At 37.6% G+C, this 13,920-nt stretch overlaps 1 protein-coding gene across 1 annotated transcript in view; it reads left to right on the top strand.

The window, feature by feature from the left end:
• The first annotated feature begins 5,128 nt into the window (after positions 1 to 5,128).
• Positions 5,129 to 13,920, top strand: part of LOC135417901 (mannose-binding protein-like) — an 85,882-nt gene continuing 77,090 nt past the window's right edge. The window contains exon 1 of the mRNA XM_064662544.1: positions 5,129 to 5,206. The gene's annotated coding sequence lies outside the window, so the exon portion shown is untranslated. The remainder of the gene's footprint in view (positions 5,207 to 13,920) is intronic.

The raw sequence follows: 13,920 nt of genomic DNA, 5'->3' as shown, positions 1-13,920 counted from the left end.
TGCTTTCACATGAAGATTGAGTTAAACTGATTGGAATCAATCATCTGTAACTGAGGGCTAAGTTTGATTTTGCTGTTTCTGACAAAATGATCTCTTTAAATATGCCAAAGTTTTACTGTAAGCTTCAAGTGAATTATGGCTGCCTTTGTTTAAATACAGTTGTTAGTCCATTTGCTGTTCCAGCTGCTATTTAAGAAACACTTCTGTTGTGAGTTTGCAGTCCTGCAGGCAAAAGTGCGTTGTTCCTCTAACAATTTAGAGGGTGTTTGATGGAGCATTACATGACCAGCATTACAAGGAATATATAGCACTGTGAGAACTTAAGAGTGCTGTATGTGACCCATAGATATTATGGTAAAGTAGCAGCCAAAGTTCTGCTGGGGGATTTAGTAAGCAAATATCCCCTCGAATGAAATAGGATCATTTTTCATACCACTTTTCTTTCCCCTTTGGGACCTACTCAGACATCACACTGTCTCTAAATTATTAAATTAGGTCTTCCTTGATCATCCAAAGGTCATGGTGCCTAATGTGTGTTAATGTGATGGAAGTGTCAGACACAATTAATTTCAGTAGTAAAACATGGGTTTATAGCCCTAAATGCAATAAATTAAAGTGTGCCGTGGACTGCTGTAGTCGGGGAAATTTCTGCACCATTAAGGCTTGATGAGGAAGTTCATGTCCTCTTTAGGTAGGAAGGGGGAGCACTGGGTAGAAGGTGGTATGATACGCTTCACCTGCATGATTGCTATTACTCCTCATTTGAGAGATTATACATCAAACAGACCTATAAATGCCACTTTCTCTCTCAGGCAAAGCCAGGCAGTAGAGTTTTACACTGTTTGCATGTTCTCTTTGCTGGTATCTTTATGCTGAGAACATTCCAAGGCACGTTTTAAGCATCAAAACATCTTTAATCTTGACACTAAGAAGAGTGCATGCTGTCAGAAACAGATCTGTTTCTGTACAGCTTGCTACCGAATTTCAAACTTCTACCATGAAAAATTCAGGTGTAAATAACTGTGCATGATAGGAGTGGATAACCCGGGGGGAGTAATAAAACTGACTAAATTGGTGTGCTCTGTAATCTGTCTAATGGAGCAAGATTTTACAATTAACTGTGACTGTATTCATTTCCCATCTGCAAGCAGGAGGAAAAAACCCCCACACAACCAGGTAGCAGCAGATACGCAGAAGAGAGATGGATCCATTTTAATTGAAACTTCTGGTAGCTCTGCTGTTGAAAGACAAAAAGCAATGTCTAACTGTGGTAAACGTGATTGATAAATCAAAGACCCACCTGTACAAGCCCATTTACATTTGCAGTGTATCCTGAGTTGTTGAAAACTTGGAACAACTTTTACAGAAACAAATACTTTCAGTAGCAAGGGAGTCAACAATTTTCCTCTATGAAAAGTGATCCTTCTGGGAAAAATATTGCCCTCCTAAGTGGCCATTCAGTGTTTTTAATAGTCCTGTATTATTCATGAGGAATCATCTCTCATGAGTTGTGGTTTCAAAATGGAAAAAGAGGCTTCCTCTTCCCTGAGAAGAAGGAAGAGACTGTGCAAATCTGTTTGTACATAAGAGAAGTTGGCCAAATTTGGTCGTCTGGCTTTTTCTGACAGAGAAATTCTCTTTGATTGGTTGAGTGCAAAAATGGAAACCTTGAATCAAAACCTTCAAATCTGACAGAGTTTGTGAGGAACAAACTCTATTCTCACTGCAGCTTGATGGTTCTTATTTCAGTGTCATGCAGTTTTTCAGGGAAATCTGCTGAAATATGATACAAATAATGGGAGGCATATTTAATTCTGAGGCAAAGACTAGAAAAAGTAGAGAACAGTAGACAAATCAGAAGAGTGAGACTGAAAAAGACTAAATACCTTAGTGGTCCCTTTGGGAGCAGGTAATCAAATGTATAAATATAAACTCAGAGTGCTGATTAGGAGATGGAAGTGAAGAATTGATGGAAGGGAAGATAAAATTTAGGATGAGTATCAAATTGAACTTGACTGTAGAAGTCAATACTGCCATGAACAGCAGTGTTCTAGTATATAAACAGAAGAACTTGGTGTAGGAGGACTGTTCCACAGTGATTAAAGTGCACTGGAAAACCTCTGCTTTGGTCTCTGCACTTTTAAAAATAAGGCAGGTGACTGCTTCAGCAACAAGGAAAATCAAACCTGAGAGATCTAATCCAAGTAAAAAAAGCCCTTTTCCTCTTACTTCTGTAAAGAATGCCTGGCACACTACTGCCATCATATAAAGTTAGAAAACAAGACACCTGAAGTCAACTAGTAGTCTGAGTTCATGCTGTGTAAAAAAAAGAGTGTTTATTTTTTTTCATCCACAAAGGAATGAAGCTTCAGAAATGGTGGAGGAACCCAGTGCTTTTCTTGAAGCTTTAAGAATATTCAGTTCCAACTTTTAGCTTTTAGTTACAGTAAAAAAGCAATCTGAATACAGAACAAAAAAAAGGTCATGCTACGCTGGCAACAAGGACAGTAACCAAGCCTTTCCAAAGCTATCAGTAACAGCAGATGTTGGAGGCAAATCTTGCATAATATCAATCCATTCTTTAACAAAACCAGAATTTGCAAAGACTGAGTTTCTTTTCAAGGCATCTTAAACCGTTTGCTTACAGATGGGATATTTTTTATTAGGGAAAACCTTGATTCTGTATTTTGACTGAGAAATACAGAATGCTAGTCCTTGTAGGATATTTGTCTCCAAACGATCTGGTGGTAGATCTCACTAGATTGCTTCTGTTTTGTGGGTTTGGATTTTGTGGGATTTCTTCCTAATGTTGATACTAAATGTATTTTTGAAAAACAAAAATAAAAAGGCCTATGTAAAACACAATATAGCCCTTCATCTACCAGAGTGCTTCAGCAACTAAGGATCTCATTGGGTTTAATATGATAATTTCAGGATTTCAAGATAAGTATGTGCACCAAGTGATTTGTGAAATCAAGGCCATGTTAGGGATGTTATCTGAACTGATTTATTGTTAGAGCCATTTAATTTCAGTGCTGTAGGATGGTGGGTTTTGCCGTAATTTTAGGGTTTTTGTTCTAAATTTTTTAATTTAAAACTGTGAAATGCCTAGTAAAGAAAGGATTACAAGCTACAGAGTAGAAAACATTATGATTGTGATCACCCTTTGTTTATGACAGGAGGAGTTATAGGCAGTCCTTGCATACTTCAGAGGATTTGATTTTGCTTTCCTACTGAGTCAGCACATATTCTCATCACCCCTGTTTTTCTAAGCAGAGAAATCAAGGCACACTGTGTGTAAACAACCTATCCACACCCTGTGGAATGACACTAGCAGGAGTAGGAATGCAGTCCGCTGTTTGAATCCAACCTGCACACAACCAGCCCTGAAGCATCTCCGAAGTCTCAGTAGAAATGTCCTTTAAATAAACCTGGATTAACCAGTGCAAAACAATTATAATGCTGTTATCTGCAGTTCCAGGAATGACTGTTGTTCCTCTGGGACTTAAAGATTGTGATTTTTACCAAGTAAGGTAGGAGATTACCTCAGCTCCAGACAACTGGATGAGTAGTCCATAAGAACAGAGACCTCCTGTTCAAAAATGCCCTATGCCACAAATCTACATTTTTAAGATCACTGTTATATTACTCTTTCCTCCCAGATATTTTCCCATAGTGTATTGAATAAAAAACATGAACATCCAAAAGCATTCTAACATGACTGTGGAAAAAGCCCCTGAGACAAAATTATATGCTATATGTTAAAGATACTGTGCACAGGAATCATCAACACCATCCTGTTTAGGAGATTGGCACTCACTTATAAAGTTCTTTACTGGTTAGTGTTTTGCATAATTTTACATGTACAACGTGAAATCTCTGCCCTGTTAACTCACACTGTAAAGTACCCCAATTGAGTTCCCTTTTCAATTCTAAGATCAAATTCCTGATGGTTTATGCCTTCTCTTTGTGTTTTTGCTTTGAGCTGCTTTGTTACCTTCTCAGGAGACAAGAGTTTGTTAAATTTTCTTGTGGCATTTTTGAGCTTAATGTGCAGTTTCCATCCAGACCCACAGTTTCTAAGAGGCCAATGAAACCTAAAGGAAAAAATAAAGCTTACTGTCTGTAGGTTGAAAGGTTATCATGCAGGAGTTCCAGCATAACTGGAACATGTTAAGAAATTTAAAAATAAAAAAAGTTGACATCTGTTTGCCTGACCTCATTCTTGTAACTTCTTAAAAAATTGATCCCTTCATTTCTTTCAATGTAATGGGAACTATAAGGAAAAAAATTTGCAGTCTAATGATGGTTTTACTTACTCAGAGAAACTTTTCCTAGTAGAAGTTTACAAGGAAGTACACAGTACAAGTACTGTGTATTTCCAATCCCAGGATGCTTAAAATTTGGCTAGGGTTTGTTGCAAGATTCAAAAAGAGCTTTTTAGAAAATCTATCCAGATTTCCTGAAAGATGCTCCCATGTCCATGTTACTGTCTTGGCTTCCATCTGTTTGTCATAAGAGTTGAATTCAGTCAGCCTCACTGACCTGGAGTTCATTAAGGTGAGGTTTGTTGGTTTGCCCTCTCTGTAACCAAATGGGATATTATTTTTGGTACCAGGTGACTTTAAACCTTGCTAGCTGTTCATATGGCACAGCAGAATGAGTTATCTGTAGCCTTTCCATTTCTCTCACCCCAGTGTGTGCTGCAAAACAACAGTATTAATCTTTTTAATTCTTGTAAGAAATCAAGATTGCAAAGAGGAACTTAAGACTGAAAGGAAAAAAAACGAACTGGAGGTTTAAATGAGGCACAGCAAGGATTTTAAGTCTGTTCCTCTTAGGTCTGTATTTTGGCACTCTGACTCTTGGCCAGCATATGTCCCTGTTCAGCAGAAGGATTCACTCAAGCAATCTGTGCTAAGACTTGTCAAAGTCTAAATTAAAATGCAGCTATCTAGTTGGTTTTTTTTTTTGTCCTAAGGTTTTAGAGCATGTTTCCTGACAGTAAACTAGAGGGCAACAGGGGGTGAAGCATTTGTTTTGGTGATAATTGAGAGCATTGATTACATATTTTATATCTTGGACATCTTTTCATCTGTGAATGAAAGTTTTATATCATTTTTGTCTCAGGAGAAAAAGAGGCTGGTGATAAGATGGCTTCCACAAAGGGAGAGAGCCTCTAGCATAATTGTCTTTTGAGACAAATGTAAGTGTGCTTCTCTTTCTAATTAGTTGCGTTTATGATCATGATTTGGTGTGTGTCTCTTAATCCATGGAATCTCCGCAGAATGGTATCAGACTTTTGTCCCATGGCTCCTAGCTGCATTACATTTTATTACAATCACCTTCATTATATGAAAACCTCTTAATTATGCTCGAAGTACTTTGAAGTTGAGAACACTGCTGTAATGAGTCCAAATGTATATATGGTATTTTCCCAAATGGCACAAAAAAAAGAAAAAGTACGAGGCAGTGTAGGAACATATAGTGCTGTGTAACTTGAAGAGTTGAGTTATTTCAGGGAGCAGAACTGTTGACTGGAATTCAGATCTCATAAATTAGGCTCCCTGTGCTGCAGCTGACTAGTTGAGTGACCTTAGGGAGTGTGCTTATTCTTTTTATACATTTTCCCCTTTGACAGAATAAGAATAACGTGACCACAGAGAGGCACGGTGAGGATTAAATCATATTTTCACAAAGTGTTTGTGGATCCTCTGAGAAGGATGTGTATAAATGAGACTATTTATTATTTCAGCATTTTAATCTTTTGAAGGGCATGTGTGTTGATAGATGCTGTCACCTTAGATGCATACAGGTGTAATAAAATTACAGACAACGTTTTCCTAAATAGAAATATTATTGACATTGTGAATCTGCAGTTCTAGGGAATTGGGCAAAATTTAGAGTTGCAGGTGTAGTGATAGTTATCACAGAAGTGTGAATCTCAAATATTGTCCCTGAGGAGAGATTCATGGGGTCTTCAAAGACTTTTAGGAATGAATTTGGCAAGCTGGTTTGCTTTGTTTGCTAGGGTTCTTACATTTATTCTTTGATCTTTTAAAATACAAGGATTGGTATTTTAGTCTTAAATGCTCTTTGGATTACATTTTCTTTTTTAGCTTTAAAGTAATTAATTGAATGAAAGCTTGTGTTTGTGTTGTGGGGAGAGCAGGTGAGAGACAGAAACTGAGTGCTAAAAGCTGTTTTCAAGATGTACTTGTGAGATGCTACAAAGCTGACCATTACAAAAATCCTCATATTAGCTTAGCAAGAAGTGCTCCCTGTTGTTCAGAAAATTGCAACTTTTTAAAAGCACTCTGGCCTCAGAAAGCAACCATAATAGCCAATACTGACAGATGGTACTGAAGACAGGCAGGGAACCAACATGGTTTTGATAGTTTACTCCCATTACAAGCTCTCTCAGTGCATGTCTCGTGGGTTAATTGCTTGAGCTCTCACAGAAGGAATCCTGGCTTGTGGTGCAGCAGCTTGTCGCAAGATGTGGTAAGAAATCACACAGGATTCTGAGCCCGGAGCCTGTGAATGTGTGTCACCCTGGTAACCGTTTGCACCTGCAAGCGTGAGTCATAAGAGCTGAGGAACTGCAGGGTGGATTTTTTTGTAGTCTTCTGAGCGTCAGAAACTCTTCATAGACAAAGCCACGTAGACCAGAAAGGAGCTCTATTTTGACATTCCATTTGCTTGGTGGGCGTGACCAAGGGCACCTACTTTGGTTGTCTCTGTCCCACTGAGGGGTGCAAGTACACTGACTAAGGGTCTGCCTCCTTCCTCTGCCTTACACTGTTGTAGGTGGTGATCATTGTGTCTGTACTAGATATGTAGGCAAACAAGGCAGAATTTGTCAGTAACAGCAGCATTTCATTTTTAGGATTGTCAGACACTTGTTAAAAAAACCCGTAAAGACCCTTATTGTAGTCTAAGAAAGTCACCAGTCAAAAGTAAAGAATATCTTAAAATTCAGAGCCAGTAGCAGCTACATACTGATAAACTGGTGTTTTATTCTGCAGATATCTTTCTAATAAGAATGGTATTTATCCTCTTAGAAAACCCATTTGATTTGAGGAGCAGGCACTTATAAATTGGATAGCTTCAGTGACTTTAGAGGGGAACTGACAATTAACACCAGCTGAGGATTTGTTCTCGAAAGTTTTACCAAGGAGATATTGCAGTCTTGTAGCACCTTTCATTCCTGTGTCTCACAGTGATTTGCAAACATTAATTAAGTCTCATAGCACCCCTCTGATGTGTGTAAGTGTTGTTAGTCTTAGAGATTTAGAGATGTGTGAAATATTCATGACAAAATTGGAGGCATTCAAAGTTTACCCCCGTCACAGACTCAAGGATATTAAGTTATTTGAGGTTATCTGCATCAGAGAACTTGTCTTTTTCCTCTCATTGCATATATCTGTTCACAGCCAAAATATCTATAATGCTAGTGTGTAGCCTTCTTGTTATTGTTCAGATTTTCATCGGGGTGACTGCTTTTCTTTCACATAGCTGTGTTTTATTTCTTTGCACCTCCTAATTAGCCAAATCTAAATAGTTGCCCACAGTAACAGTAAAAGGAAATCAGATGAGTGACAGCTTGTCTACTCAAGAAAGCTGCATCTTTGGGTAGAATTTATCTGGGCAGATTTATAGTGAAAGTGTAGTGGGAGAAGGAAGTTGTAAAGTAGGAGAACTTACTATCGTTTGATTCCACCGTAACTATAAAGGAATATTTTCCTCTTTATACCACTGTGGGTGTGTCTGAGTTAGCAGTTCAGATGAATATTGGGCTTTTGAAGTCAATCTCCACTCCCCATACTTTAATTCATATCACAGAGAAGTCATAAACTCATGAACTGTATTTCTTTGGGAGGAAACTGAACTAGAAGATGTCCCCCAGCCACAAGTGGGCCATAAGTTCATGGGACCATGAGACCCAGAAGGAGATGTTTTGTTTCCCAGATTCACTCCTCTTGCTCTGTGCTAATGGGTACCTACTCCATAGTCCCAAATATTCCCTCTCTAACAAACTTTGTCTCTCCCTGATATTTATGAGGATGACCAGAGTTAAAAGAACCAATACAGCTCTTCTTTTAGGTCTCCCTTACCCTACATGGTATGGAGGGGATGTCAGAGTGAGTTGAGTGACCCTGTTTATTTTCTGCACTATGCTTTTTTGTTTCAGCTTATGTAGGAATCTGATTTGTTTACTCTCTGGACCATTTAAGCTTTGTTTGTTTTGTTTAGTAAGTAATTTTATTTTCCTTAAAACTAGTTTGCATGTTGGTGTGTAGCTCTAAAATAGTTTGGGCTTTGCTGATCTAACCATGCTATGGTTAAGCTGCACGTTTTCTAGATTGTTGATGCTCTCTGATTTGATACAGTTTTTCAGCATAATTGAGCAAGCAGCAGGAAGGGGAAGTAATGGCTACTGAGAAGAAGGTTTTGTTGGAGTGTTAGGACTGCTCACATTATCCACTGGACTGCGATCTCACAAGTATATAGCAAAGAGGACTACAATGAAACTAATATACAAGATACTGAATGATTCATTGCTTCCTATGTCTGCTATAACCCATATAATTTATCACAACTGTCTCTGTGAACTTTGTTCACTGTATTAGAGTCACAAAGCCCTAAACCTTCAATTTCAGAAAGCAGGTGAAGTGGTGTGTTGAAGTACTTTGGGGGCTTTTCTTTAGGAATGGCTGACTTTCCTAATGAAAATTGTTTAAGAAAAAATTCCTATTCCTATTTTCAGGACATTTTGCACTACGTAAGCATTTTAAGATAGGTAATGTCCCTTAATATGCTGTCTTATTCAATTGGTTTGATGAAGCTCCAAAGGTGGAAGATTGAATTAGTATGCAGAACACTGAAACAAAACTCCAAACAACCAGAAAAAAGTACAGTATTTTAGTAGTCTGTCCTGCTGTGTAGCTCAGTGTCAAAAAAACCCTCCCTGCCCACACACACACATCACAAAGTAAGTAGTTTGATTGTTATTTCCATTTGATTATGGTTAATGGTTTGTGATAATGAAATTTCATATCATCAGGCAGATTTACCATATCTGTGGATGGCAGAGGAGAAAAGGAGGCTCTCTAGCCATGTGAACATATGTGACTGTGCTGGTTGTTAATAGTTTTTTTGTTTAGATGTCCACTGCATGGAATTTGGTGGGTTAGCAGAATTTGGGAGACATTTTTTTCTCTTTGATAATTTACCAGTGACATTTTCCCAAAATACTAATACTCTGCATCTGCCAAGAAAATGCAATACATAATTATTCAGTGGTAAAAATAATTTTTAAAAAATCATATTATCTTTTACTTCTTATTAATAGAGTAATAGTGGTACTGATGAAAGATTACTACTCATGAAAGATTACAAACAGCCTGCTGGAAATCAATTGCAGGTTTCCTTGATCAGAATATTATACACTGGCTGAAGGTGTATTTGAGCCATGAATGGTCACACTCTGCAGTTCTAGTGCTGGAGTTGAGCTCAGAGTGTTTTCTACCAGGTACTTTGGGATTCTGGTTTGGACCTGTCTGTCTCTGTAAGGGACTGTATAATGATGACTGAGCACCATTTTCCCATCTTGGAACTGTCAGGTGATTCTGCTGAGAAGGATATATGGGAAATTACATCAGTTCATATTATAAGCCTAGGGACATTCTGCAGAAATGTTCTGCTGAGTCACCCTGGTAACCAGCCCAAATGCAAATCACAGTTCTGCAAAGGAAAATAAAAGTCAAGACAGAAGGGCAGGAGGTTCTCTAGCAAGAAGGAAAACCAACCTATCAAACCCAACAGGCTACAGTGGCACCTCGAGTGCAGCTTTGTGTATGGGACAAGGAGGAGCAAAATGGGGGGTTCTGCAACTGAATTTTTTGGACGAGAAAGATGAAACAAGCTTAGATTCAACCTTTCAGCTCCCTGATACATTGAAGAGGCTGTCACCTAAGCAAATATTAGTCAGAGAAGAGAAAATTGAGTATATTTTGTAGCTGTTGATTTTAAATGACAAAAACAAGGAAAATTTTAATTTCTAGGTCCACATGGACCTAGGTCCATAGGTTTCATGGTCCATAATGTTGTGTTGAACCATAATCATTAATTTGAAGAAGAGCATTGTGTTTGGATCTAATCTAGTTAGGATCAGTTCCCTTTTTAGCTACCACTGTATTTTAAAAAGGCAATTTTTCAACTCTTTGGTAATGTAATTTGTCACCTACATCCATGGCCCTGACAAGACACTGGCTCTTGTGTTATGCATAGTAATTACTGCTGCTCTCTTTGAATTTACTCTCTGTGTTCTTTCCACAGCTGGGCTACTTCTGCTCCCAGATTTGCTTTTCTAGCCAGGGTATTATAATGAAACACAAATGTCATAATTTTTCTTCACATGTAATATATACAGTCTCTGATTCTCCTTTTTATAAAATGAGGCGTATAGAGACTTGGTATAAAGTGTGTCCTGTCCTCAAAATGGAAAAGGTACATTTGATGTATTAACTGGGTAAAGGAATGACATGTGACAGGGTAATTCATTAGGGATCAGGTACAAAAAAAATGGCAGTTGGGTCTCTGATTAAAAGCTACTTACCTACCAGTGACTGCTCCATGCATAATTAAGGCAGATTCTTTACAGACTTCAGTTTATGCAGAATGATTACAAATACTTGGTGTTTGAGAAGTTTGGATTCTTTAGCTCTTTCAAGAAGAAAAGGCATAGCACTAACATAATTTAGACACAGAGTTCTAAGCTCAGCTTCTCAACCTGAGAATCTCAATCTAATAAATTATCCAAATTTCAGTATTTACCAACTATTATTTATAGTTACAATTAAATTTGAGAGGTTTGAAAATTAAAACAAAATTCAGTTTTGATACATTAGTAACTTAAAAGCAATCAGCCAGAGTAACTGTAGAATATTAGCTATCCTTATGGTTAATGTAATCATAAATCTATAGGATTTATCAGCATGCTACTTTTAGAGTGTCTTTGTCTCATTGCCACCCAGGCAAGTTCATGTTGCAGAAATTTCATTGGAAAACAATACTCATACAAAATACTACATACAATTAGTTATACACAGGAGAGTTCTTAATCTGAATGTTTCTATTACTTTTAAAAACCCTGAGAAATCCTGTGTGGATTCTTACATCTTTTAGAATCGAATGCATAGTTCTGGATCCCATGGATGATGGATAATTAAAATTCTTTTGAATCTTTACTATCTCAGATGTTCATAGAGAGAATTTACAACATCTTTGCTTATTGCTGAAAGTGAAGTTCTCATGTTAGTGCAGCAGAGATGCAGAAATAATTGCAGCCTCATCATGAATATGAACATCCAGCTGGGATTTAAATCCCAGTGATGGAGCGGAAAGGGTAATGTATTAAAGCTGAATTCTCATTAGTGAACTGAACTTTCACATTGTGATAGGTGCAAAATGTGTATTCTAGTTGGAAGTTAAAGGAGCAAGAGTAAAAGAAAATAAGCAAAGCTTCTGAGAATGTGGCCTTGAAAATTGTAAATGTGTTTGCTCAGGAAGATATTTTTAATGAAGCACTTAATACACTAATCATTTTCCTGCAGCTTGGATAATCAAGCTTAGAACTACTTTACTCTCATCTCCTCCTCTTGAATTTGATGGCATAGATACATATGTTGGCCTGGAGACAGTTCTGTTCTGTGGCACCTTTTAGTTTTCCGACATTTATTACCTCTGTGCTGCAACAGAACAATTGTACTTAAAGTTTGCATAACAGAATTTTGTCTAAGCAGGCATTTGGCTTAAATTTCTTCTACCAGATGAGTTTACAGAGCTGTAACCACAAATATTTTCCTAATTACAATGCAAAAAATTAATATATTTCCATGAGGTAGGTGTATGTGTATATGCCAGCCTACGCTGTATATTGTGAATGGGGAAGGTTTAGAGGACCACCACCTTTATCAGTGTATTCACTCCATTTGTCTGTGTTGTCAGCTGGAACTGCTGACTTCTGTGAACTTGGTTTTAAATAATTGCTCTCTTGATAGCTACAGGCATTGCTCATTGTCTGACAAGGCAGTCAACACTGACAGCTAGGCCATCTAAAGGAAGAAGAAGCAAAACAAGAAAAGTTGCAGACTCTGGGAAGTTTGTCCTGTATGCAGATCAGCTCAGGAAATATGTACAGTCACAGGCAGAAAACAAGATATTTGGTCCTCTGAGCATATTAACTGCATTGGAGGTTTCACATGTAGAAAGAACGTTCCTGAAGTAGTTTTAGGAAAACTTTACAGTTGGTACAATTTTGCTCTAGTGAGATAAGCTTTGTGAGTTTTTTTTTAAGCAACAAAACCCCCTCACTAATGAAAGGACATTGACAAAACTGCTGCTGCTACATCTCTTAGTACCTATGAATTTCATCAGGAATGTGTGTTCCAGCCAGCCCTTCCTCTTACGTGGTTGTTGCATTCAGTTTTTCAGTTTACTTCTGTTACCTTGTGCAACCTCGATTTCTGCAGAGCGAAACTCATCTGGAGTCAATATGAAGACATTTGACTTCTAAGATCTTTTATTCAGCACTTTCTGACCCTAGATCAAGTATCATTTTAAATTAATGATATTTAAAATACTAAAGCCACAGGTTGGAGGAAGAAATGACCTTGTGGAGGTTCTTATGATAATTTTTCTGTATTATCTTCAAAAGTAACCATGAATGCAAATGCTCTTCTAGCATATGTAGAGAGTATGGGTATAATTTTGTAAGCCAATAGCTACTAATCCAAATTGAGCATGGTTTACTATGCTGATATCTCCCCTGGGAAAAAGAAGGAATCCAAACATCTATGACTGAAATAACAAATCTGGAAACATAGGTGAGAAGTGATATCTGCACATCGATTGAAGTGTACGGTCTAGTGCTGGTCTGTTTGACAGATGGTTAATAGTGGCTTTTAAGAACAAGTGGGGGAAAAAAACAAACCTCATGTATCTCATCTGTCACAATGTTAATTCATCTGCTACATGCAACTCTTCAAAGTGGGAAGCCTTTTCTCGAGATCTATGCAGAGGGCAGTGTTACCCACAGAGATGGTGCAAGCAAAGTACTGACAGAATTCAACTCTTTTAATCTTTGAAGACTGCTGTCATTGATGCTCTGTAATAAGCTAAAAAGATTCTGTTATCAAATTGCCTTTCTACACCTGGAGACAGTGGAAACTTTAAGGATTTATGCTGCTGTAAAATGAAACTCCTGTTGGAGTTAATTTCCTTGTGGCTACGACTGTGAAGTAACATTTGGTTTCCCATTTTTCCAGAACGGACATCCTTGTCCTACGGGAAGGAAGTTGAGTAATTCAGGTGGATATACTCTTTTGTTCAATGAATAATCAATTAGCAATCTATAAACCAGGCTGTGACCACTTGTGCCATTGTCTTTCATGTGTATTGTCAAACGAAGATACCGATTGATATCTGAGGATTTTACAGCACGCCTTGTGAAAGTAGTCTTCAATTGGTAGGCACTGTTATTTTCACTGTCTTGTAAAATTACAAATGAAGATATAATTGATGCTCTACAGCATTACTGAAAACTGCTGATAATTAATTTTTTAAATCCCGCATACCTAATGTATTGCACCTCATTCTGGTATATCAGTAAATTGTTAGGAAAAGGAAGAGTATTGTCTTCATTTAAGAAGGAATTTATGTTGGATGCCAGTTTGGCAAAATACCTAAGAATTGTAATGGACTTGACAGCTGTACCTAGTGTCATCTTTGGTAGGTCACATCACAGGGGAAAGAAACCAATATATTTTTATGGGGAATTTGCACCTCTGAACAAAATTTTGATTGTGGCTAAGGTGAAACAAAATTAGTTAAATGGATTTGCTGTGGATTTTATCA

Source organism: Pseudopipra pipra, chromosome 8, assembly GCF_036250125.1.
Source record: "Pseudopipra pipra isolate bDixPip1 chromosome 8, bDixPip1.hap1, whole genome shotgun sequence".
Lineage (NCBI taxonomy): Eukaryota > Metazoa > Chordata > Aves > Passeriformes > Pipridae > Pseudopipra > Pseudopipra pipra.
The sequence above is the reverse complement of the archived record's forward strand: the minus strand, read 5'-3'. Positions and strand labels throughout refer to the sequence as shown.